General features: G+C 47.7%; 1 protein-coding gene across 2 annotated transcripts in view; it reads right to left on the bottom strand.

Annotated features, from left to right (window-relative positions):
• Positions 1–20,671, bottom strand: part of PHC3 (polyhomeotic homolog 3) — a 590,730-nt gene extending 570,059 nt beyond the window's left edge. For both annotated transcript variants that reach the window (XM_085635115.1, XM_085635116.1), the window contains exon 1: positions 20,479–20,671. The gene's annotated coding sequence lies outside the window, so the exon portion shown is untranslated. The remainder of the gene's footprint in view (positions 1–20,478) is intronic.
• Between the last annotated feature and the right edge of the window lie 7,096 nt (positions 20,672–27,767).

The following is a 27,767-nucleotide window of genomic DNA, read 5'->3' as shown; positions in this document are numbered from 1 at the left end:
AGGTCTCTATTGCCATCTCAGGGTTGGCCACCGGGAAGGCGGCAGGCCCGGATTTAATTGTGGGTGACCTTCTCCACGCCCCAAAAATCTGGGCAGACTTCATTCTCGTTCTAATGAATTTGATTGCTAGAGGTCATCTGTCCCAGACTCATGGAAGGACGCCGAAGTTGTTGCGATATTTAAGGAGGGAAATAGGGAGGACCCTGCCAACTATAGGCCGATAAGCCTAGTAGATGTCATTCAGAAGGTGGTAGGCAGGGTCCTCCTTATGAGGGCCAGGACTTGGCTGGACGAATCAAGTGTACTTTCTCATCTCCAGGCGGGCTTTAGACAAAGAGTGGGCACGATGGACCAGGTCTTCCGGTTTTTTACAATCTACTGGAAAGCGGTTGTCATTGGGAAAGGCAGCTTATATCTGGCCTTCATTGACCTAAAGACTGCTTTTGACCTGGTCCCTCGTTCCAAACTCTGGTCAGTGTTGTCTGACCTGGGCTTTCCTCCCCCGATTCTGGATTTCATCACACGCCTCCATGAGGGGAATTACGCAAAGATCAGGTGGGGCAATCAGGGTCAGTTGACTGACAGGGTGGCGGTAGACAGGGGAGTTCGGCAGGGTTGCGTGCTGGCCCCAACCCTGTTCTCTCTCTATATAAATGGGGTGGTCGACTATTTGAGAGAGATCCCTTCAGACGCTCCAACTTTAGCAGGGGAAAAAACACCTACTCTCCTCTTTGCCGACGATACCCTCTTGATGTCAAAAAGCCCAAGCGGCTTACAAAAGCTGCTTGATAGGTTCTGCCAGTTCTGTGATGCACAAGGTTTAGTAATCAACACTTCCAAAACTAAACTAATGACACTTGCCCCATCCAAACGTTTTAAGAACAACATCTCCCTTAATGGTACTCCACTGGAAATAGTAGACTCCTTCGACTATTTGGGAATCAGGATTAATAAGTCGATGAAATGGAACGATCATGTAGCAAAAATGTTCCTCAATCACAAGAGGGTGGCGGGAGCTATTTTAAGAAAACAGCGGCTCTCTTTCAGCAGACCAATTGTCCCGGCACTTGAGATTTATGATGGGAAAGCATTGCCTTCGGCCCTCTACGGTGCGGAGCTATGGGGGTTTGAGAACCTATCCGTTCTGGAGAAATCAGAGAATCACTTTTTGAGAGGCTTGGTTTCTCTCCCCCTCTCTACTCCCTTGCTGCCGCTCCGTATGGATCTGGGTAAACATCCCATTAGGGACATCGCAAGATTACGGCCATTACTTTTTTGGGTCCGCCTAAGACGTACCCCTGAACTGGCTAGTTATGCCGACGCCTTGGATGAGATCCTCAAGATAAACACAGGCACCAAGATCAAATGGATCTCTAACCTTAAGCGTTTGGTGACTGATATTGGCTATGGCGAGGCATGGCTTAACCAGACCCCACCGCCAAAGCAAGTTATCAAAAAAGCATACTGGGACTGGGTAAAGGGAGAGGAAGCAAGAAACCCCAAGAGAGGTTCTCTCACAAACTTGTTTCTTGAGCACAAGCTGGTGGCAAAATCTGAGCACTACCTTGACTTCATCCAATGCCCCCGCAATAGAACGCTATATATGAAGTTTAGGTTTGGGTCCCTCCCCATGAATTCTCAGGGTGGAATTGCCAGCCTCCAACAACTGCTAACTGCCCGGGGTGCCCTGCCCCAAATGAATCCATTCCCGATTTCCTCTTTGCATGCCCATTGTACAGGGCGGCCAGGAGGAAGTGGCTCAGACCCATTTGCAGGAATCTGGGGTTTGAGAATTACAAGGTGGCACTCCGCTTCCTCTCAACTGATGCCTCGTCCATGGTGGTGGTATGCGGGGTAGCCAAATTTTTGGGATGCGCCTGGTTGATCCACTGCAAACTGTTAAAATCCCATAAGAGCCAGGTCATTGAAGAAATATGAGCTTTGGTCCCTGTTTTATCTTGAACTGTTTAATGTTTTACTATCTCCCTACAATCACTTTTTTTTTAAATACCTTTTTATTGTTTTTAAATCATTGATGTATAAATGGATTTTAGGATGCTGTAAATGTACCTACTTTTATGATATTTTTATATCGAATAAAGTTATACAACTAACTAACTAGTGTCTTAATTCATTTTTTTTGCATTTCTGCTTATCATACCGTTCATGCTTGTTCATTTCATTATTATATTTCTGTGGGGTTATTCTATTTTATGTTGATTTTATAATTTGTTGAAGGGAAGGAGATGTGTTATGATGCAATATGCTTATGGATCTAGAGTGTTAGGCGCCCAGAGTTCCGTGTGAGTCAGTTGGCTCCTGGCTCTCAGGGAGGATCTATGCCAGTTTGTGTGCTGAATAAAGAAGGTGTGTTTTAACTACATACCGACATCTGTGTTTTACTATGGTGCCCCAATCAGTAACACCGCTCCTCGCTCCCCCATCCACAAGCAACAATAGTAGGCTCATTATCTATTGTAACCAATACTACATACAGGCATGAGAAGGCTGCCCTCCTGACAGCAGCAGTGGGCGAAGTGTTGTTTGAGGCACTAAACTACACACAGATGACTGTCCACTACATCCATGTCTGCTCAGGCAGCCTGACTGATTCAAATTAATGCGCACAATCTGCCATCTGATATTTGGTCCACCCAGCACCTTCTCTGGCCAGATGTGGACACTGATTCAATCTTTCACCCTCCTCCATTCATGACTAATGAACTACTGAGTGGTAAGTGATACTAACTAAGACTAACAAGATTTAAATGTATGTTTGTTTTAAAAGATCAATTTAATCTGCACTGGTGGGAGGTTGGCTAACTTTCCAGTACCACTTGCAGTTCACTTTGCAAGCATTGAGGTGCAGCAGGTGCAAGGTATAGTGCCTTAAGGTGGGTGAGCCACTGAAAGCGCGAGCCAGATTTCTGGCAGTGGCTCAGGTTGAGTTCCTCCTGATACCTCAAGCCCAAAACAGGCCGACCTTTAACAGAAGGCGATGTGGTTTAATGGTGACAGCTGCTGCCTATGTAACATGGGGAAACAGGTTAAAATACCAGTTATGGCACAGCATTCTTCAAATCCCGGCAAATCTCCCTGGGCTGGAAATAAAAACATGTAACATAGTCTATCTGTTGTCTAGTGCTCTTGTGTCCTTAAGCAAGGTTTACACAATGTAAAACTGCCAAAAATAAAAATGGGGATTCTGCCGGTCGCCCATGCTCTAATCTCATACCCCAGAATTAAGGAATTACAATTCTTTTGTGTGATTAAGAGATGATAATCTAGTGGCTGAATTTCACAGTGTGAAACTTGAAAACCTGTAATCAACTCCAGCTTCACTGTTTGACCAAGCTGTGTGATCCTAGGCAAATACTTTATTTCACTGAGACCCCTTTTCCTGCAAAGTCATATATGAGAGCATTTTACAAATTCGTGAGTTTATGGTGAGTGCTGTAGAAAACCTCTCTTGTATTTGAATTACTAAACTAGAATGTTGCTCCGTGTATGATAAGAATCTACTCCACAGACAATTGGTTTGCTTCTTTGTTCACTAATAGCACTGTCATCAATCCAGAGGGTGAGCAATTTTTTTTTTATAAAGTTCATGTTTAAAAACTCATTTTTAATAAATACTTCTCAATGCAGTGATAAAATTGAATGCACCAAGGCGAAACACTTCAGCGTGTTAACTAAATACTGTCTTGAAGGCAGTTTATTTTATTTTTACATGAGGTTTGCTGCATGATTTACATGCTAAATACTTCTGCAGGTTTGGCTCATACTAAGGCTCTTAGAGCCAAGTCAGCCCCTTGGTTGGGCTATGGCTTGGATATCCTTGCTAATCTGCTGGCTTGCCCACCTCTCATCGAGCCTTTTTTCTTGATGCCCTTCAGGAACAGATGCCGATGTCTATCGCCAGGTAGCCTCACCCACCGCACCTCTAGGCCCCATTAATGATGGTATAGGAGGCTGAGTGAAGAGAGTACTAGAAGGAGCACCTTGCCTCTCCAGTCCTATTCTGACACCATACCCCACTCTCCATCACCCAGAAGCAAGGCAGAATTTAGGAAAGAGACTGCTTGTAAACTTGCGAGCCTCCGCCACCTCTGATACACAGGCTACATTTCTCAGGGATGGGCGTTAGTGACAAATTCACGTTTGCTATTTATTAGGAATATGGTGGTTCACACTCCCATGGTGTTGGTGGGGCTGCTGAGAGATAAACAAAGTGAGACCAATTCATGGGTCAAGTGTGTTACAGTTTGGTTGAGTGATTAATCAAGGCACTAGACCTGCAGGTCAGATACATTTTTTAAGATCATTCAAGGCCTGATGTACCGTACCCCTCCCAGGAACTCATACAACCACGAAGAGTCACTGCTCCTGATCTGTGTAGCACTCCACAACTACCTGATTTAAGCAGAGGGTAAGGTAAAAATACAGCAGCAGAACTTTTAAAAGGTGAGTAGGTGAAGGCCTCATTCTAGTGACAGAGGTAAAAAAGTCATGTTCACTTCTACTAATTACTACAAGGTATGCTGCCACCACACTCTTGTACTGCTTAACTCCTGGTGAAGTCTGTAGCCTTCCACCACCATGAGGGTGGTGCTTTCAGCACCACTGCCGGTCCAACAAGACAGCAATCCGTGAGACAGTCCTATGTCATGGCGCACATACATGATCTGTGTTCTAATAAGATTTATTTATTTTTAAAGTGAGCATTAGGGATCCAGACAACACTACAGTTGGGCACTTAGGACAGGGGTAAATGTCTTTACCATGCAGAAGACTTTTCCGTCCCTACAATGTGGTTTTTGGAGCAAAAAAAACTAAGAAAGGCCCTGAAAAAGCTTCTGAAGCCAAAAACAAAGGTGGCATCATATACCATAAAACAAGCTTGTAACCCAGTGCAAAAATGATGCCATGATTTTGGAGTAACGAACCAACCTGGTTGGTGGAGGGGAAAAAGGTGGCAAATCTTTTATCATCTCTCCACTTACTTGCACTCTGAAAAACATGATCAAATAAAAAAGGGGGCCATTACTCAAATATAATTGCACTTAAAGATGAACATTGATTACATAAGTGGAAAAGCGAAATGCTTTCATCAGATTTAAGGGGAAACCCATGGTTTGGTAAGAACAGCACGATCAAAAATACACAAGAATCAAGGAAATTTAAAAACACAAGTGAGCCTATAATGTTCAAAAACACACTAAACAAGCATTTGCAATGCAATAGGTCTCGCATTAGTAAAAGTTTGAGCTTTTGGCGTTGCAAATAATAATGCAACACCAATAGCTCTAATTTTTAGTAATGCGAGGCCTATTGCCAACAGACAGCTACACAAAAATAATGATGAACACAAAAATCACTCTCAATAGAAAGCAACAAGCTCCAGACTCCAATGCCAAACAATTGCTTAACCTCAGGGTGACGGGGTGCCAGGTCGAACATTCGCAAAATGTTTCAGTTACTCTCTCCATCTCAACGGCAGGATACAGTATTGTTGCATAATAACAAAATAATTAATCATAAATGATTTGTAAAACGTGAAAACTTGTGCCGTGGTTGCGTTGAAAGGTGGGCCAGGCGTTCCTCCAGTGATTGCGGCCTTCAAATGCACAGGATGTCTTTTTAATTCAACTGCTGATTAATATATTTAAATTCAATTAAAGAAACGAAACAAAAAGCTGAATGCTGGCAGTACTGACCCAGCCTGAATCGCCCGGGGACGCGTGTAGGTTTCCAAGAAATTTTTGTTCCATTTACTGCTGCGCTGTGAAAGGCGTTAACGAAGGGGTTGTGTGGTGCCCGAGGCGGATTCTTAGATCTTAATCATAAAAGCCTTACGCACGCACACCCAGATTGACTTAGATAGAGTGGCACAGACATCCATGCCCATGCACTTTTAAAGAAATACACAAACCCGCACACTCAGCTAGAAGGGAATTCACACACAAAGGCGGCCAAAAAGATTACATTATGGACTTGGCCCATTTAGAGGTGCTGGCAATGGTAAAATCGACCGAAAATTATGTTTTTACTAAATGTAAATGCAGGTACGTAGCTTCAGATGGGCTGTTTGGGCGGGACACCCCCTTATGATTTCTCAGTCCGGTCATGCTGCGAATTGCCATGCCAGGGTGCAAGGCGGGCGATCAATGGGCAGGTACCGCCGCCATGGCACCTCATTTACGAAGAGTCAAGAGAACAGTTAATGCTATTTACAACCAGCTCTGATAATATGAAAAGACAAGCGTGACCAAGGCGGACCGCACTGAAAGCGGACCACGCTGAAAATAAAGATACACAATACCATCACAAAACACATGCCAGCAGGGGGAGGAGAGGCTGTCAGGCCGGGGGCACCCACCTTCCTGCGCAGCCGCAGCTGGCCGGTAAGGATCGCCAGCAGGGTGGGGTCAGGCTCCTTCACACTCACGCACACATGCCAGCACGGGGTGTCAGGCCGATCACGTGCACATGCCAGCAGGGGGTGTCAGGCTTTTCCACACTCACTCACACATGCCAGCAGGGGGGGTGTCAGGCTCGTTCCAACTCACTCACACATGCCAGCAGGGGGGTGCCAGGCTCGTTCACACTCACTCACTCACACATGCCAGCAGGGGTGTGCCAGGCTCGTTCACACTCACTCACACATGCCAGCAGGGGTGTGCCAGGCTCGTTCACACTCACACATGCCAGCAGGGGGTGTCCGGCCGATCACTCTCACATGCCAGGAGGGGGTGGGGAGGGTGTCTGCCGGGGGCACCCACCTTCCTGCGCAGCCTCAGCTGGCCGGTAAGGATCGCCAGCAGGAGCATCTTGAGCAGCAGTGTGTTCTCCATCCTCGTGGCCGTGCGAGGGCTGCTCTCTGCCGAGGGTCACCGAGCGGTGCGTGGCTGCGATGGGAAGAGGCACTAGGTAGTCAAAGGGGGGAGGAAGGTGACTCAAAGGGCAGGGAGTAAGACAAAAGGGGGTCGAAGAGGAGGCAGGGAGAGGAGGGGAGAGAGCTGCGAGGGAGGAAGAGAGGGGGCCTCAACAGGCGGGAAAACCTGAGCGTGGGCTGAAACGCCGGAGGGAGGGAAAGCGAAAGCATGCCATGCGCGCGTTGAGGGATACGCATGCACTGGCTGAGGGCGGCTGGTGCGTGTGTGTTTGTTGGCGCAGGGGGCGTAGAACTCGGCGAAGCAGGCGCTGCAGGAGTTCAGCAGGTGAGAGCAGGCCGAGTCGGAGTACAAGATGACCAGCGGGTCTTCCCGGGAGTACATGCCGGCCCAGCGACTGCGAAATATTCGTTGTTGCTTTGAATTGCGCTTGCATTAGTGGTTTGCCTACCAGGCACTAGGACCGGGGGCTCATGCCGATATGTTTAGCTGCCCGGGGACTGCCCCAGGGTAGCCAGCGATGGGGGTGGCTGGCCCGCTTTGGATTACACTCGGGCAAGACTGCCCGCGAGTTCTCTCCTCGCTTCCCCCTTCAGCCAGACCGGGTTTCCTGACAGCCGGGATCACAGATCCTTTATCCTGTCTCTAGGGGGGGTGATAGCGCGACGGCCTAGGGGTGCAAGGCACACTACACGCGTTGTGTAGAGCAACACAACATAATGGCTAGAACGTGGGACTTTGAAGCTGGGGAATCCAGTTCGAGTCTCGGCACCGACCCTCAAACATCCGGTGATTCTGGGCAAATCACCTAGCTCCCAGCGCTAAAAAGGAATGGGCCCGCTTGTTTACGCTTGAATGAAGAAGGCAGTATAGGGCGCCCTGAGCACCAACCCTCCCGTTCGCTATTAGCGGATGTAGCGCGGCATGTAGTATGACAGAGCGCGCATAAGGCTCGAACCTGTTAATATGTACACATTGAAATGGCGCAAGGGGCGCGAGCACTGGAGTTCGAGGGCTAGGTAATTACCGCAGCATGTGGGTACCAAGGTACAGGTGGCGCAGGTCCATCGTACCTCTCTGGTGTGGTTCTTGTATTTTTACCGCTGCGCCATAGCCATAGTTCAGGAATTGAGAGGGGCCCGAGTCTTTATGAGTGCGTTCACAAAGAAACTACTGCCTCGAGCCTAATTAACACGGCACCAAGCACCAGCTGTACACGTTACATGCAAGCGCCAAAAGCCCTGCGGATGCCCAAATGCTGCGTTTTTAACGAGTGAATGTTCACGAAAGTGAAACTGCATGCTGACTTGCGAGGGAAGGGGGACAGGAGATGTGCACGCCGCGTGGCTGTAAGCGCGTACACCAACTCAAATCCGCCAAGAGCCTGCGCGTGCCCATCTCCTGTCCCACTTCCGAGGCAAGTCAGCAACAATAGATCTCGCTGGCGACAGCGCTTCGCGCTGCGTTCGCCAGGCGAGACCTAAAAAGTAACATAAATACAGCATAATCAGTCAAAATGCAATACATTCGAGGTTGCCAAAGAAGCAACAGCCTTAATTAAAGAGCTGTGATACAGCTATGAATAGGGACAATGTGCATGCCTCTGTTGCATATTGTGCATTCAAATCCGACTGCACAACAGTTTTAGAGAGGTTTGAAACTAATATTGGAAAGAAACCTAAAAAAACAAAACACAAGCGATGACGCAAATAAAATTAGTCAGCGCCTATCTAAACAATTGCCTCCATGTCTACCACAAAGCTCAACTGATGAAGAGCATGCCAGTAAGAATACATTCAACCGAAAGCCTGGACAATGATTTGTGTTGGCATTGTAAAGAAAGGAGGGCACGCTCCTCAATAAGACATACCATTGCAGACTACTCCAAAGATGTGGGAAATCTATGGCCAACTATTCAAAGGAATGTGTAAATTTACTATAGACCCCACTTGCCAATTTGCCACACTAGGCCTTGCCACAAAGTTTGCCACAACATAACAAAACATGGATGATACTCTATGCAGGGTGACTCTCACAGCAACTACAGCAAGAGTAGGTAAACTCACAAATTATACACTTTCCTAAATGATGGACACTAATAGCTTTTGCATGGCATTGTGAGGAGATACAGTGTAATGAGAACTTGCAGAACATGGAAGCTTGACACCTCATGGGTAATTGTACAAAGATATTTATCCAATGGAGGCCAAACAAAGAGAGTAATGTAGAAAGTGTAGTGTCTTGTGTATTTTAGAGCGCAGAACCCCTATGGTCCTTAACAGACTCCACAGTCCAGTGATGTAAGCGATTGGGTGTGGTCAATAAAATGCATGACACAGTACCAGGCAGTTACCGGTTACACTCATAGAAATAAAGACGTGCAACGCCGTGCTCTGTGTGTGGTGTTGTTCATTTACATGCTACAGGGCTGGGGAAGAGAAAACAACTGTTGACGAGATAGGTGATACATAAACCACGCAACCCGAAGAGTCGAGAGTGCTCTCCCAGAGAGTTTGCGAGGTCCAGAAAGCTACTTGTGCGTGCCATGTGCGCTTCCGTTGAGGTGAAGAATCGACAGTTGGCATATTTGGACTCAAAGTGCACTCCAGCCAGTAGGAGACTTTCAAAGAAAGTGAAAGCCCCGCAGAAAGTTTAATTTAGACTCCCATCCAATCCCTGTGCAGCAGAGCAGTGCGGAGATGGGTCTGAGCAGGCAGGAAAGATGCCCTGCTCAGACCAGGGAGTCTGTGGGGTTTCTCCAGCCCAGCTGTTCAATGCAGCTGGGCTGGAGAAATCCTAAGTGCGCATGTGTGTTCTGGTTGGCCTGGGACGGCCGACCAAACACATATGTGAACTTAGGGAGTGGAGTGCAAGTAGCACTCCTCCTCCCCCCTCCCATGCCTAGGCCCCGCCTCTCCCAACAATACTGGCTAAGAGCTGGCAAATTCAAAATAAAATGATGCAAGAACATCGTTTTATTTTACATTTGCTGGCTCCGAGCCAGGCAGTGGGGCGACACTCCTCCACCATTCGGAGGAGCTGCCACTGCTGAAGAGGCACAACACTGGAGCAGTCAGGTGGGGCTCAGTACAACTCCAAAGATCTTCAAAGATTGAAAGCTCCAATGACTGAGAAGAAAAGAGGCCACGTTGTCAAAACCTGTTGGGGATCAACCAGAGGCCAGCATGTCACAAGGCCTTAGAGATGGTATGAATGAGACAGGTCCTAAAGGACAGCAGACCGGAGTAAACTCAACTCTCACCATCAGTAAGTCCCACAGTTGGTTATACAGCTGCCACCTTCCTAAAACCACCGTCCGTTTTCGATGTTGCCAAGAAACAGAATATTGATGCTATGTGGATGGTCTGGATTGAAGCTTTCAATGACTTCATTGATGCGCTGGAAGAAGCAAATTACAAAGAGACCATTAAGTACCTAAAAAAACTTAGCAGGTGACAGAGTGAAGGAAGTGCTGAAAAAAATACCAAGAGGCGAAGAAACTTCACTCTGTCAAATTAAAGAAATGCTGAACACTAAATTCAATCCAATACAGAACGTTGACTATGAAAGGTATATTTTCAATCAAGGGAGATGGAGAGCTGGTGAAACAGTGGAAGAATTTGTTGAAAGACTTGAAATGCTCATCGAACACTAAGTTTAACGAGATCAATGATGAAGAAGCCATTCGTCTCAGAGTAATACATGGTTGCCTTTCCGATTCCTTCAGACGCTGAATGCTAAGAGAAAAATTCAGTCTGGAGCATGTACTCTTGGCAGCCAGAGCAGAAGAATGTGCCGCCAAACAAGCCGCTGTAATGGAGGCCGGGGGGCCCAGAGTGAAACGGCGTTTAATGTGAGGAGCAAGAAAAATAACGAGGTAGAAGGGCACAAAGCGATGTCTCCGAAGAAAAAGAAGCTGTGTTTTTGCTGTGGATTTTCCTCTCTGCATGAAGGTAAATGTCCCGCCATTGGACAGATATGTAAAGTGAGCGAGTCCCGTTGTGAAGACAAAATGGCTGCCAGAAAATCCCAGAAGTGTTCCAGTCAAGCTCATTGAAGTAAATGGTAACATCAGTTGTAATCTAAATCTTTGTTTAGAGGTTCTTCAACGTCAATGTTGAACGACAGTGAAGAAGATGGGTGTGCTGTGTCTATGCTGGCTACTGAAAGATGTGCACATGTGGGTTTGGCTTCCTGCAAGGAAGAATACAAGTTACAAAAGGATCGACAAGTGAAATCTCAAAATTCCTTTGGATACTGTCCAAAAATTAAACTGAAGGTCAATAGTTGCTACAAGCCTTTCATTATAGACAGTGATGAGTCAATAAACATTATGCCAGCTGAAAAGGACCAATAACTGCCCACACTGCCCCATCTCACACTATGGAAAACCAAAATATACACGTGGGCAGCCTCAACACCATTGCAAAGTCAAGCTTCAATTATTGTGACTATGAAACATCAAAAACAACAGTGCAAGCCTGTTATATATTGACTTGTGTATTTACTTACTCTAGCTGTGTCTTCCCTGCTGCTCTGCTAGTGTGAGTGTTAGAATGACTGATGACCTCATGGAATGTTTGAGTGCCTGGCTTGTGTGTGGAGTGTCAGTTGAAGGCAGGCAGGCTGAGCGGCATGGAGGCTGCTCCTGGTGGGGTTACTTTCCATCTGCCTATCTTCTTCTAATGAACTTAACCTGGAACTAAGCTCAAATAAATCCAACCTATTTTATATACCTGGCTCCCTGGACTTTTTCAATTTACCACATTTGGAGACGATTTAAAGAACCTACAGCGTTGAGGAAAGAGACTATGTTTAAAGGAGCTTAAGAATTACTGGAACTAAGGAACTTACTAAAAAATATTGGAACTACTGAAAACTTAAGGAAAGGAAACGCCTTGGTCAACCCCACCAGTGTCCTCTCTCATCTGGACAGCCTGCACCCCAAGCCGTTTGACCTTCTACTGACGGTATTCGTGCAGCTACTGTGGTGATTGCTACCATCCTGTTGTCTGGGAAATGTTACTCCTGCCCTGCTGGCCTTACTACAGTTTTGAATCACGTTACTTTGAATTGGCAGCAGCAACTGGTGCTTGGTAATTGGCACCAGGAAACCGGCACTCATGTGAAGAGTTACATTTAAAATTGAGGTGGTAGTTGTCAGAAGAAAATCAACTTTGTGTGGAGGATACCGACTACATTCTGCACATTCGAGATGTGTTTCATGAGACAAGCTTTTGCAGCTTTCAATCTGAGAAGCCAGCAGCCATTAGAGAAAACTGGCATTTTGATTGGGTAGCGATCGGCAGTGAATGGATTACTCTGCGGTGCATTGTGATAGTCCAGGCATATTGCGGTGAGCAACTTTTGCTCAACTTATGAGGAAATCGGCAGTTGCTGAGGCTGCTGGATTGAGTACTTGAGGATACTGAATTGTTTGCTCCTTGGCACTACTGGGGAAAGGGAGCGACGTGTTGGTGGGAAAATTGGCACCGCACTCACACTTTTCTGGAAGACTACCAGCAGGGTATTTTTTCAATAACTGAGTATATTTTTGTTTTTGCCGATTTTATTGCCCTAACTGCACCATGGCAGTTTAACCGTTGTCTCCCATTTGAACGTGTCGCGAGCTGCCAACAGCCGCGCATACAGGACACAGCGTGCGCAGCCGTACCTGATACCGGTTTCGTGTGCTGTTACCGTGACGATTGATCCCACGCGGAGAGGCATTGGTATCTTGTGCTGCTGAGACACGCTCTGCAGCTTAAACGTGCCGTGAGCCATCCGGCACGGCATACTTTACGTGCAGCCATCTTGTGTTTGGCTGCGGATGTTATTGCCAAGCTAGTGATCAGTCCTTATGTTGCCGACCACCCATGACCAAGATGATGGCATCCTTCCGCTTTAAGTTGCAGATACGCTTTTCAAGTAAGCGCAACGCTCATCTTGCAAGTCTTTGAGGTTTGGCTGGTGTGTTCGAGTTTTTTTTTGTCTGGAGAGCACACAACTTTGCCTGCAGTTGTTTTGAGAAATGTTCGGCACTGAACTTTGCGCATCTCAGTGTTTTCCGTGGCCACAGCAGCATGGAGCTCAGAAACATGGACTCAGTTTGGGTGAAGATCCCGGGTGAGGGACCGCTCACCGAAGCATGAGACTTTCACTTCATCATTAATGCTTGCCATTTTCTCCTTAATTGTTGTGCTTGACATGACGTATAATGGGTGTGGTACCCTGTTGTGTTAAGATGGTTAGGATGTTTTGGGTGGTTTGGGTCACTGTACGATCTGATTAGGTGATGAGTACCCACTTACTAAGTTGTGGGGTGGTAACTAGTTTCATTGAGTGGTAAATATCCGTGGGCTAGTGAGTGCCCTAGTTCTGTTGTCAATGGTGGTGAGTGCAATGTTATGTTGAGGTTGTGGGGTGGTGTGGTGTGTGCCTCAGTTCTGGTTCAAGGGTGTTGTGTACAATTTTACGGTGAGGTTGTGGGGCAGGTAGTGCTCCAGGGAGCCAGGTATATAAAATAGGTTGGAATTATTTGAGCTTAGTTCCAGGTTAAGTTAATTATAAGAAGATAGGTAGATGGAAAGTAACTCCACCAGGAGCAGCCCCCCTGCCACTCAGCCTGCCTGCCTTCAACTGACACTCCACACACAAGCCAGGCACTCAAACATTCCATGAGGTCATCAGGCATTCTAACACTCACACTAGCTGAGCAGCAGGGAAGACACAGCTACAGCAAGTAAATACACAAGTCAATTATAACATATCCCCCTTCCTTAGGGAAAGAAAATGCAGAAGTGAAGGAAGCAAACACAAACATCAATATATACAATGCATTCTGAAAGAAAAGCATTTACATTGCAAAGGAAAGTATTTACATTGCATTCTCAAAAATAAAGACATGGATATTAACCCCATCCCCCTCCCTTGGGGAAAACCCACAACACACAAGACCGCACAGCGCAGTGGAACAGAACACACCGCCCCATAACCAATGCGTAACAGGGTACACACCACCCTGTGGAATAGAACTGGGGCACTCACCGCCCCACAACCTACACGTAACAGGGTACACACCACCCTGTGGAATAGAACTGGGGCACTCACCGCCCCACAACCTCAACTTAATAGGCTAGCCCCAATTCATATAGTTCAGGGAATTTCCTCGAGTGCCTGTCTACTCAGTTTTATGACTGCTGCTGACATGCGACTAATTTCTGTGAATTACTTTATCAATGCTCATCACAACATAGTAAATCAGTTTCTGTCATTGTTTCATGAATTAGGAAAACTTAAGACAATGAAAGTGCAGCTCGACGTTAATGAGGACATTCATCCTGCAGTTAAGTCAAAGAGCCAGGTCTTGAGGTCCTTCCTGAATTGAGGCAGCAATGGTGATTGCCTGAGGTGCAGAGGTAGGGAGTTCCAGGTCTTCGCAGGGAGGTAGGCGAAGGATCTTCCTCCAATGAGGTCTTGAAGATTGAGGGGCCATATGGGTGGAGAGGGGCCATATGGGTGGAGCAGAGATGTCTGGTCAGTGTGTAGGAGGAGAGGCGTGTTTGAGGTATTCAGGTCCGGTGTTGTGGAGGGCTGTGCATGTGTGCGTGAGGAGCTTGAAGGTGATTCTTTTGTTGATTAGCAGCCAGTCGAAGTCTCTCAGGTGACCGGAGATGTAACTTCAGCAAGCGATGTCCAGGATAAGTCTGGCGAAGGCGTTCGTCACAGACTGCAAAAGGAAACCAAGCTGTTATGTGCGACTGCGAACACTTTCATGTGCTGCTGTATGGAAAAGATTTTACGCTTGTTACTGATCACCCAGTACTGCTCATAAATTTTGGCAATCCACAGTCAAAAATGGCCCCTCGCATTGAGAGGTGAGGGCCGTGACTGCAAGAGTATGACTTCACCATTGTGCACCGGCCAGGAAAAGATCAAAACCCTGCTGACTACTTATCTCGAGTGCTCATATAGTGTCAGGATACCCCTTATAAAGTGGCCGAGACCTAAGTTAAATTTGTTGTAAGAGCCAGCACACCAGCAGCTGTGTCCAGGAGCAAATAGGTGCTGCTATCAAAGCAGAAAGGAATATACTCATTCTCAAAGACATTATTATGCATCAATCCTGGAGAACACATGCTCGACATCTTGATAATAAAAGTGAATATCAGAAATTCAAGAATGTGCGCATAGAACCGTCCATTACACAAGAAGGTATCATCTTGCGAGGATCGAGCGGTGTCATTCCTGTAAGTCTACAACAGCAAATCATTGAAGTGGCCCATGAGGTACATCGGGGAATTGTTGCCACAACGCGAACCCTCCTAGACCATGTCTGGTTCACTCATCTTAATGAGCAAGTTGAGAGAGAGAGCGCCAGGCTTGTCATTTGTGTAACTGTTTATCTGCCAAAACACAGCATCTTTTAACATGTCAGACCTTCCTAGACATGTCTGGGAAAAAACTGCAGTTGACTTCTTTGGATCCCTTGAAATTGGCCATATAATAGATGAGTACTCCCGGTTTCCTCTGGTGGAAGACCTTTCGTCCATCACTCATGATCGAGTAACTGGAAGACTAGAAGGCATATTTGCAAAACTGGGGTGTTTCGCTCATTCTAAACTTTGACTGTGGGAGGGATGGGTGGAAAAAAGAAGCAAGGAGGCTGAATGGGTTTCTTAATAATGGCATATTAATTTTCATGAAAATTATTTAGAGTTGTGATCGTTGAGAAAATAACTCCTTTCAACTTCTTCTCTCTCCTTCTTGGTCATCTACTTCTTTCAGTAGGGTGCCACCCGGAGGCTCAAAAGCAGAAAGAAAAAGAAGGTAGCAGTAAGTCATAGGTTTTCCTTCTAAATTTGTGTAGGATCGGGCCCTTTTTCCACACCTGTGTGTTTGCACGAGCCCTATTTGTCAATTAAGTGAAACAAAACAACAAAAAATAGGGGTGCTGGCAAAGAAAAGACAGAGTCTTCCCACTGTTCCTCTAATTATCCTTTCTTTCTTCCTGGGGTCAGTAGGTTTGGGGGAAAACTGAAATGTAATAATCTTGGATGGTTTGTATATAAGTGAACTCCTATATGGCTCCAGTTCACCTTGATAATGCCATCATCTTTCGGGTCTCACCCCTAATCCTCAGGCTTTAATATTAAAAGGGATACTAAGTAGGTTTGGGAAATAACAGATCTTTAGCAGGCTGGCATAAGCACATGCCAGGGGAAATTGCAGTGCACACAATAAAAAGATGAAAGTTTAGCAAACAATAGGTTTGTCCCTTTTGCCATTCTCCCCTGTATCAAAATACCCAACGCGACCCTCCCCCTTTCTGTTTCCCCTCCAACCCTTGTACCTTGTCTGCCGCAACTCTCCTGAGTTGCGGCGGCTTGTGTGTGTCCTCCATGGGTGACCACCACTCCTCATTCCACTCGTCAGGAGTCCCGCCGGGTTAAGTTTCTTTGGTCCTGGGTCCACTGGGGCAGGATTTCTTGATGCTCTCCAGCCACTCTGTGGCTAACTTCTTGCTTCTCATTACTTCCGGATTCTTCTCGCCACAGCTTTGTTCTTTGTCCTTACTTCTTCCCCTTCATACCTGGTGGTCTCCTTTTCTCCGCCTTCCGGGGTTCCGGATTGGTTCACTGTCCCTTCGACTCCACCTTCTGCCTGCATTGGACAAGGATGGTCCCTTTTCAGTTTTTGGGCTTTTGTCACCTTTTCCTTTATACTCCAGGTCCCATGTGATCAGCTGGATGGCGTTGGAGGAGGGGCTGTCGAGTGAGGAGGTAAGAAGGGGGGGTATCCCATCGGAGTCTCCATGTCCTACCGCACACTGACTATGGCCCACTATTCAATGGTCGGGGATTCAAAGACTTTCTAACGCATTTGAATACTACTAAGCATCAGAAAGACACTCCTCTATGGCCACAGGCTAATGGCATTTGTAGAAAAGTGCCTCTTGACATGGTTAGCCCCCACTTTTTGCCTGGTACATGATGTGATTTCGAATGAAAAGTGCACTGGATCCCTGCTAACCAAGTTCTCAATGCCAGAGCTCTTTCCCAAAACTGTACTACAATTTGGCACAACTTCAGCACCCCTGTAAGTCCCTAGTAAGTGGTACTCCTGTAACCTAGGGCAATGGGGCTGAACAGGGTCCTCTAGGACTGCAGTATGAATTGTGCCACCCTAGGGACCCCTCACCAAGGCCATACAAACTACCATTGTAGGCCATGTGTCTTGTTGCTGAGAAAAGTGAAGAGTGACATGGCTCTGTGTGCCATGCCCACAGCCACTGCATGAGATACAGGTAAGGCACCCCTACTGCAGGCCTTCCAGCCCTAAGGCGGGGTGCGCTATATCACATGTGTGGTCAGGTCTGCCAGAGCAAAAACAGCCCTGCAATATCCAAGTCCATTCTTGGATATTGTAAGAGCACAGGGAAGCCATAGAGAGTACATGTGCTAGACACCCGTCATTACGGGTTCCCCAGCACCATGATGACTTCACTGTACCCAGAGATGTTTGGCACCAAACACCTTGTCTTAATAAATACACGCTTATGCCATTGTTAGATTTATTAATAGATGCACACAGAGGGCACCTTGAAGGTGTCCCCTGAAAACCTACGAACTACTGGTTTGGTCTCTGACTAGTCTCAGACAGCCTGCAACCACCAGACATATTTCTGACCTCATCGGGTTACAGCCTTAGCTCTCACAGGCCAGGAGCTATGCCTGCTCAGGGCAATGATGCGTCACACCTCCTCCAGGTCGAAATGGCATTCCAGGGTACGAAACTACAATGGCGTCGCCGCCTTTGAAATGCAACCTAGGCGTGGCAGGTGGCAAAATTAGTTTGATCAGGAGGTGTGCCCACATTCAGTCAGCACCACCCCTAATGTGGGGCAGGTGATGTGGACCCCACTTTTCAAATTCCTCCAACTTCTGCAGAAGAGAATTTGCTAACCAGGATCAGGGTTATGCCCACTTCCCAACAGAAGTGGTCATAGGAGGGTGTAGCCACCCTAAAGGTAGGTAGCCCATTGGCTACTACCTAGTACTCCATTTAACACCCCTAAATTTAGTGGCACTCCTCTGCCCTGAGGTCTGATCCTGCTGACTGAAGAAGGGCACTGAAGAGCCACAAAAAACATGGAGAAGAGGCCATGTGACTGACCTGGCGCCAAGCCTGACGGCCTGCCTGTTGTATCCGACTGGTACAACACAGCTTATTCGTCCTGCAGCTGCACACCAGAAACACAGGAGGACTACCTGCCTTTGACAAAGAAAACTCCCTTGGAATGGAAGAACTAGTCCCCTGAACATCACAAGCCAAGTCCGAAGCAACAACAAAGTGCTCGCCGCTGGGTCAGTCGAGGTGGTGACCAACAGCGGAGTTGGAAGAGCAATCCCTAGAGTTGTAACTGGCTCTCACCAGTGTCCTGAGCTCCTACCTCACTCCCAAGGACCGCCAGCCTGTGCGGTCCTTTTTAACTTAATTTGCTGCAGCCAAGCTTTGTTGGTAGAAAGCTCAGCCACCAACCCATTCAGTATTCACTCCTACAAGAGGGCACTACACGGCACCTGTGACTAACATCGGAAACGACCCCGCTCTTGTGATTTTGCACCTCTTGTTTGGTGGTGTCGACTGAGTGGCAGGAACCGTGTTGGCACGACCATCATTCATTGATGGACTGATCAAGGCGCATCTCTGGCACACCCGCCCCCGGTGATGGTTATTTCTACACGTCCTTGCATCCAGCATCCCTGGGCAAGATAATCGAGAACTGCCTGTTCCACTCGAGTACTGAGACCAAAAAGACCTCTGCTCAGAAAGACTAGAAACCAAATCCAAACCCAAGTGCCCACTGGCACAAGATTTGTAAAAGTATGTGTGCTTTTGCCCCAGACCGCGACGGTCTTTGATTGATGGTCCTGTCCATCACCAGATTTCCCCCATTGCCGGCAATACTAAAAAAAATTACGATGGCGCAGGTTACCGCCATGTCTGTTGGTTCCAGACACCTGGAGTGAGCATCTGTCATCAGAGGGCCAAGAGAGTCCCAGGACTGCATCAGTGGCTAGCTCACCAGTGCCTTCTGCAGTTGTTTCTCCTGTGTCTCCTCAGCCTCACACCAGGTTATCTGAAAGAGTGGTTCTAGCACCACGATGTTTCATTGAGGAACTATGATGTATATATGTTTTGTTTGTATTATTAATTTAAGAAAGGGGGAGATGTAGTGTCTTGTGTATTATAGAGTGCAAACCCCTATGGCCCCTAATGGACTATGTAGTCTAGTAACAGAAGTGATTGGATGTGGTTAGTAAAGTTCATGATGCATTATGTGGAAGTTACCAGTTACACTCAGAGAAATAGACGTATAATATCGAGCTCCATATGTGGTGTAATTCATTTACATGCTACCAGGCTGGGGAGCACGCAACAGAAAGCACAATGAGGTATACTTGAAATCAGCAGCTGAGGGAAATACTTTAGGTGCATACAAGAACCTTGAATAAGAAACGATACCCTGGAAATTCCAAAGCTCTATGTTTGTGTGAATGCGAGCATCTAATATATCTCAGACAAATTGGGATAGCATTATGTGACTGTAGTTGTACTTGTGCCAAGTGGCTATAATGCTTCACTGCTTTCGTTCATTAGTTTGTCCTCCTTCCTACCTCCCCACTCCCTTTTTCATGTTTTCCTTCTTCTGTTATTCCTTGTTAATTCCATTTGGTGGTCTTAAATCTCATCCACCAAGCGTGGGCCTTGCTTATCACAGTAATGGAGAATATCAGGTTTCTTCCTCTGTCATTCTAAATATGTTCTTCTATTTCCATAAAGCCAAAAAGACGGTCTGCAATCAATAACACGCAGCAGTAATACTAGGAACGAGATCACGGCAAATATTGTGCGACATATCATTTACACTTGACAAAGAAAATAGGTGACCTGTAACCTTCCTAAGTGCGACTTTTCCAGTTGCTCCTCTTTGAGAACAACCCATTCCCCAAAATGTGTCTATTTTCGGAGAATAACACCGCGGTTTGGGATTTAAAATGGAGCACTTGCGTATATTTTAGTAGGTGCAGCCCCTTACACACCTCTATTGTCCGTCACATTTTCAACGGAGGGTTAAAACAGACCCAATATTATCCTCTTTACTACTTCCACTCATAATTCACAGTAACCCATGCAATGCAAAATGGAATTAATAGCATATCCCTAATTTGGATAAGAGAGCGTGCGTACTTGTTTCGCCATTTGATGGACACTTCCTAATTACTTTAATGCAATTTTCGCCAACCTAAGAAAAATGCTGGTCATCACGTCGAACTGAAATTATTCATTAAAGCAATCTTGGGAAATGAGCCCAATCCCTCCAAAATGTCGATCACAGCTGATTGCTCGAGCTGTCAGATCCACCCTGTAAAGTTTCAGCCGCTGGCAGCTCTCCATCCCCAGGTGCTGAGCGGCTGCGAGGTCCCCAGGGCAGCGGCGGCACCCCACGGCCCCAGCCCTGCCATCCCCGGGTACCCCCTCCCCGGCCACCCGCACAGCTGGGCCAGCAGCGACTCTTTACCTGGCATTAACGCCGCTGGCCGTGCCCTCTTCCCGCAGCCGCCTCTTCTGCTTCCCAGCGCCGTGGCGCAGACACTATTGCAGGACACACCCCCTCCGCCAGCCGCCGTCTGGTACCCGGCGCTGTCTCGCGGCTTCAGCCCAGTCAGCCCGTCTCGACTTCCGCCATCTTCTCTGCCCGCGAGAAGGAGGACGTGCGCATGCGCGGCAGAGAGTACCTGCTGGCCAGGGTCAGCGCAGCGGGGCCTGTCTGCGTCAGGGTGCCCAGGTAGCGGCAGCCTTCCCGGCCCCCTGGGGGCACGTAAGAAGGCCCAGTCCGCGTTTACCAACTGACAAACCTCACTTAAAACAGCAAAATGCAGCAGCCCTCAACAGAGGGAGCGCGGTGCTCAAGCACCCCAAAACTGTTAATTCCAAGTAGTCTCAAAGTAGTCAACGGGGGCTTTCAGCGGGACCGAAAATGCGTTTTGTTACTAGTTAACGGAACAGACGTTTTGGAATGTTTCGTTGGAACGTTGCCCAGTCCTTTGCACGAGGATAAAAAGTTGCAGCCTGTACTACAGCCAAAGTTCGATTTATGGATTTAGATGAACGTATGTTGTGTGTGAGGCGCGAAGTTATAGCATCAAGCGGCTTTCTGTCTTTCCGACTACCCGCAGTTGCAGAATAGCAAGCCATGTGTAAACGAAAGGACTCGGGGCTCACAATATCTGTAAACGAAGACGCGGAATCCCATGGTCCATGGGCCACGGAGAAAAGCTTTCTCAGTTAAAATCACACAGTGTGCAAGGAAGGAAGCCACGATTGGAAAACTAGTCATGTGACCGGTGGGCCGCATCTCTGGTGCTGTCATTGCAGCGTGGTTATTTTGTAACAATGTGCACACAAAATGTAACAAATGAAAGTGAACAATTATTTTGTGTCCAATTATGAAGCCCCAATCCACTGTTTCGATAAATATTTAGTTTTCAGGCACTTCCATGCTTTCCTATATTTTTGTTCTTGAACTTGAGCACCACCTTCATTCGGAAAAGACTGGACAAAAGTCGTTGTACTGAAATGTTAGTTATCGTGATGCTGAACAGACATGATTAATACCGAACATTACATTATCCAGTACAGTATAACATCCAATGCGTTTTTTAAATTGACCAAACACCAATGACAATGCAGTCGGTCCTTTAAAATGTGTTTTTTTTTTAATATATCTTTTGGGGGTTCGGTGTTTTTTGGGGGCAGGGGATTGAATTACAATGCTGCATTGAAACACACGCCGTGCATTTAGGAACAACAGGGTTCCCAGTAACCTTTTACATGCATACACAGTTATTGAATTTAGAGAGCAGAAAGTTATTGAGTAAATGTAAAATAAAGAAAATTATTTAAATAGTCAGTGAATTCAACTGTATCAGGACAACCAAAGTTTACCTGGTAGAGTTCCGAAGTCACAATGCTGTATTGTGGCATTCATTGTTTTCACGCGGTATCGGTAAAGTCCTATTTCCTTTACCGTGTAATTATCCTTACTCCATGGGCTGAAAGTCAGGCAAGAATAGCAACTTGGCAAATACACACTTGAGTACAGATTTAAAAAGTAAAGTTAATTACCTTCCGCCTCCGTCTTCCTCGTCACAGTCACCCAGAACATGACTGTGACGAGGAAGACAATGACTCGGAGTAATTTAAGATGAACGCCTGCTGGATAAAAACAAATTAACAGGATTGTTATACGTTATGTTTTAACGTCAACACTAAATTAAATGCCTATTAGGTATTGGTGTCCTTGTGTGCTAAAAATGAACTTTTTAAATAGGAATAGCTACTGTGAAATATTGAACACTTTTTCCAATTGCAGTTCGCGTTTGAATTATGAAATAACAAATCGCATTTTGGGGGGTTTAACTGAACGTTATAACTTTATGTTAACGTAAAGAATACTAACTTTCAGTTCATAATAATTCGTGTTTTTTGGCTGACATGGGAATTAAAAGTGCTGACAGGTCAGTGGGTGGCAGTCTGTGAAACTGTGTACACTTTAAAACGACAACATGTTTGCCGAATGCCGTGTCATCACCAAGACAAGAAGAACACGGCGAGGTAGAGTTAAAGAGGTAAAACACTTTTGCTTTCTACTGGCTGCACAATTGTATAGCGAGAGGCAGACATTATTTATTGTAAAATTAGATTTGCACGTCATACTTAAAGGAACAGCGAGAAAGAATGGCCGACTAGAAATCTACCCGAACACAACAGCCGAAAGTCATGCTATGAGGTTGTGGTGAGCACACAATGCTGATTTCTAACGTCATAAACTGCTAGTTCGAACAGAAATACTCTCGCCTGCACTTTTATAGCGCACAAAGCAATCTATATTTAGGCGCTACATTAGCTATCGCTCACGCACAACTCAATCGTCCTCGTGTTATTACTGACTTCTCAAAAAAGAAACCATTGAGTGGGCACTGCTATGAATAGAACCGTTATCTCACCGGAGAAGTGCGAACCCGACCACGCTGTCTACTACATTCCGCCGTCGGACCTTATTTTGTCTGACAGCGCGTATAGAAATATGCGGCAAATATCGAAAGAGTCCCCTCAAATCCATATCACCTAAAAATCATTAGAGAATGTCCCGTTTATTTCGCGGTACGTACGTACCATAATGTAAACACTTTAGGGACAAACCCACCTCTGTTATTACCCGACTCTTTTATCTACCGGGTCAGAGGATAATCACCTGGTTCAAACAATTAATCAACTTTAAAGTCGACATGTACTAAGAGGAACATCTAGTGGATTTCTAGTTACATTTAATTCCTGTAACATATTCCCGTTTGCTATGAACATGTCTAGTGTTTCCAACAAGCTTGCGGTTCCAGGAAAAAAAAAAACACAGCAGTGAGACAACAAGAATTAAAAGCCACGTTACGGCTCGTGTTCTACCGCGCCAGTTTCCCTGAAGCATTGCTTAACCCGCGGAAGCTTGAAATATCGCGAGCTCTCAGTAATAATAACCAAACCGCCTGATATTTTTCTTCATGCTGCGGTATTCGCGGACGCTGCCTGGGAGCCATTGGGATTTCTTTAAACCATGTTTGACTGCACATACTTAGCTGTCTCTGCTGTCATTCACTGAAAACCCTTCCGGGCATATTTAAAAGCCCCTTGCGCTGCCCTTGCGTCACTATCTCCCACGTTAAAAGTCACGCACCGGCTGCGGAAGCAGCTTGTAAATAGGCGCATGCTCGAGCTAACTTCATGTTCTCCGTGCTGGCTCCACATGACACCCACAGGTAAAGGCGGGTAGGGAGAGTGCAGTGCCAATGTCGGCTGCAGTGGTGAGGTAAAGGAGTGGGATGATAAAATAACCATTTTATGCAATCAAGGGCCATATTCACAAGGATCTATCGCCGACTTAACAGCACTTTATCGCAGCCAAAGTTGCAATAAATTTATCGCCCCAATCACAAGCTGGTGTTAACATCCCACACCACCAGTTTACCTGTGATAGCAGAAGCAAAAAACATTGCAACAGATGACCCCTGCAACTATCGCTAATGAGATGCAGAGTAGGCGTTCCCGTGCCAAAAGCCGCAACAACACCACTCCACAACATTCACAACGAACAGCCAGAACTGCGATAAGAACACAAAACAGGCGATAAGGCACGTTAACACCAGGAAAATAACACCTGCTCTGACCTGGTGCTAAGTCGGACCACAGCCTGCACCACAAAAGGAAGGCCAGCCCGCAGCCACATCAGAAGGGCAACAGATGCCATGGAGCCACTGGTCATGCGGCCCGGACACCCAAGAGGGCCACAACACCCATCGCCACCACCCCAGGACCCCATACAGCACCCGGAACACCCCCCCCCCCCCCACCGGACCACCACAGAGGCAGCACAGACAAAGACAGCGGACACCCAGGAAACTAGCTAGCCTCACAGACCCACCACCCAACACCTGACAATGTCATTGCCCATTACAAGCTCAAAAGGACAACCATCGCACGCATCATGACCAACAATGCCCAACAGGCCGACGGCACCAACACAGCGAACAACCAGCATCCCACCCCACACAAAGCTGCTGGCTGTGCTGCACTTGATGGACCCTGGTACCCCCCAACCAGCACCCGCCAGAGTCGGAGGAGTCACACAGCCAGCCACATCCCAGTCCCTCACACCTGTCCTGGACATCACCATCAGCCTGGTACCCCAGTCCCCATACGTCCAACATAATGCGCAGGATCAGCTGGAGACCAAGCAAGGACCATACGCCATAGCTGGATGCACGTACGTGTTGGGGGCAATCCACAGCACACATGTCCTACCTGTGCCCCCTGGTGACACAGCACACAATCACCGCAACAGAAAGCACACGTCTCACATTAATGTGCAGGCAACAACCGAACAACGTGGAACCCCCACCAATGTCGCCTCCAAATTCCCCGCCATTTTGCATGATACCTTCATCCTCCGACAGTCCATCAGCACCCAGCGTTCCCAGGATGGCACCAAGGGAAATGCACAGTCCCTTGGCAAGTACAAAATGAACACCCCACTCACCTCAACTCCACAACCATGCAACTCACAACACTGGCAATGCACACAACTCAAAATCACAACCAGCATGCAAAACAACATGCCCACCCACCAGACACGACAGAACAACTCACAACGGTAACCTGGGCAAGCCGTGAACATGAGCCATCAACGGCATGGCACCTCAGCCACACAATAGCCAAATGTGGTGAGAGGTGGCAACCAGGCATATGTGGAGGAGGCAGGAGAACCATGATTGGGAAAGTACTCAATGCCAAGAGTGGCGGAGATGTGCTGGACAGACTGCAGCATGCAAAACACACCCATATCCATGGCGACATACACCATGTATGGAGTGTACTGGACAGTGGATGCAACCATGTCACCCCAGCCAGTGGGGGAGTTCGCGGAAATGTTGCCTGTTACGTTCCCCCGTAAACGTGAGTGGAGTGTGATGGCCCAGCGTACACAAGGCCAGTGTAGGGTTGTGAATAAAAAGCACGTAGCCCTGGGCGTGGTCCTCTTCCAGAAAGCCCAACGTCTCTGCCAAGCTGGCACCTCTCACCACGCCACGAGGCCGATGACGTCCTCGTGAGCGGAATTGCCTGCGATCCTGTGCGCCTGCCATACCCCGGCCCGCTGGACCCCGAAGTCGTCAGACCCGCCCCTGTGCAGCCAGGCCACACTGATCACCTTCCGACACCGGCGTGTGTCAAGGAGGGCCCACCTCATGCCTACGCAAGCTCCAAGCCAGAGGGCCGCGTCCTTGGCAGCCTCTCAGACCATCACAGCCTCCACGACACAGGCCCGCTGTAGTCCTTTCACGTTGACGTACTCTACTGCCGCCTCTGACCTACTCCATGGTCATGCAGGTCACACATTTGGGACTGAGTCTTGATAGCACGATGGCAGAGTACATATGTACATTGCAGAGTTTACATCAGTGTTCTCCCTTCGACGTGGTGCCACCAACTCTGTGCATAGCATTACAACCACATGTGTCTGTGGGCCTACGCGGACTATTGCCCTCAGCCTACGCTGCGCACGAGTAGGTCACAGAATTGGAACTGAACATCGATTTTTCAAAGGCAGATTACATATCTTCGCATGCAAGGAGAGCCGTGAGAGTATGACGAGTTGCAGACTGGAGGGAATAGGATCATCGTCACGGAGGTGATCGAACACTATCAACAACTGCCCTGTTGCCACTAACTCTGTGCATCATGAGCCAACAACAGGTGTGTCCCCTGCTGACAACTGCCTTCGGCCTACACTACGTACAAGTAGGTCATACATTTGGAACTGAGTCTTCACCATACATTGTCCGTGTATGCATGGAAAGGAAGATTCACCTTCACTGTACTCCCTTTGGTCAGGTGGCTGCAGCCATGTGCATTGCATACCAACGACAGGTGGCTGTGGGCCCTTGCTGACTGCTGCCCCCGACCTACACTGCGGTCGAATAGGTCACACACACCTTCAAATTCAGCCTCGATTTATTCATGGAAGACTTTATGTCTTTGTACAGGCCTCATCGCAGACTGCATCCCCTTTCAGCCCCGGTGCCAATATGTCTATTCCTCAAGACCCATGGTCACTTCTGGTTGGACTTTGGGGACGACTGACCCCATGGACTTGGGGTTGTCGTTGCCATCATGGCGGAGATACTGACTTCATGGCGAAAACGAGGCCGTGGCATTCCACTCCACCATTTGCTGCTTCCGGATAACATCAGACCTTTCGCTTCATATCTTGGAGGACACCTTCCACTGTCCTCCGCAATACTCCGCAACATACACCTCGGAAATTGATGAGGCGCTCAGGTCACATGGCCCATCTGACTGCACCGCAAGTCACTGTGCCGTGGCAGGGTGCCTGTGCCGGCCGATGTGCATCCGGGGCCACTAACTCTGTGCTGGTCATGTCCGAGACCCCTTCTTCTGGGGTATTGCATGGCCTCTGAGGCAATGGCCTTAGTGTCATCAACGCCATGTGTCTGTGGCCTCTGCACTGTCCGCTTCCTCCGGCCTCAACTGCGGTCCACCAGGGCTCGCACATGAAATCGACTCCTGACCGGCCCAGACGTCGCATCACCACAGGAGACACACGCCACCTCCGCCAGGACAACCTCCAGCCGCCATCTGCCAGAGTCAAAACGGTGGTCCCCGGACAGACCTACAGAGTTGCAAAACACCTGTCGTGGATACCATCATCAGACTGATACCCTGCTCAGCGCTCCAGGTGCCACTAACTCAGTGCACCATAAGCCATTGTCTGTTACTGATTGTGTTTTGTGCTGTGGAGAGGCTGCGCAGCAATGCCATCTCAAGCAGTGTGGGAGACCTGGGACATTGTTGAGGAAGCTGATGCAGGTCTAACACACCCCACTGTATCTGTGTCAGGCCGAGCACCCGGTAAACACTGACTGCCCCCATCCCGATAATATCCGGGAAAGGACTACGTTTCCCATGAGGCACAGCGCGAGGCGCGTTTCACGTAACGTGCATGCGTGCGCCAAACCTTTATCCGTGAGCCCGGAAGTACTGACAGGCGCTGGTTATTCCATTGCTGTAAGCAGTCCCGGCGTTCCGTGTGACGTTCAGACCCGACGGCCAGCTTCTGAGACTCCCGCTTCCAAGCCGTGAGTAATTCTGGTAGAGCCATTCCCGACCCCGAGTTGGTGCTTCCCTTGTTCGCTCCTCTGTTGGAGAGACTGTTGCCACGTCTCGTGCAGAGGAGCGCTA

Source organism: Triturus cristatus, chromosome 11 (genome assembly GCF_964204655.1).
Source record: "Triturus cristatus chromosome 11, aTriCri1.1, whole genome shotgun sequence".
In the NCBI taxonomy this organism is placed as follows: Eukaryota; Metazoa; Chordata; class Amphibia; order Caudata; family Salamandridae; genus Triturus; species Triturus cristatus.
The sequence above is the reverse complement of the archived record's forward strand: the minus strand, read 5'-3'. Positions and strand labels throughout refer to the sequence as shown.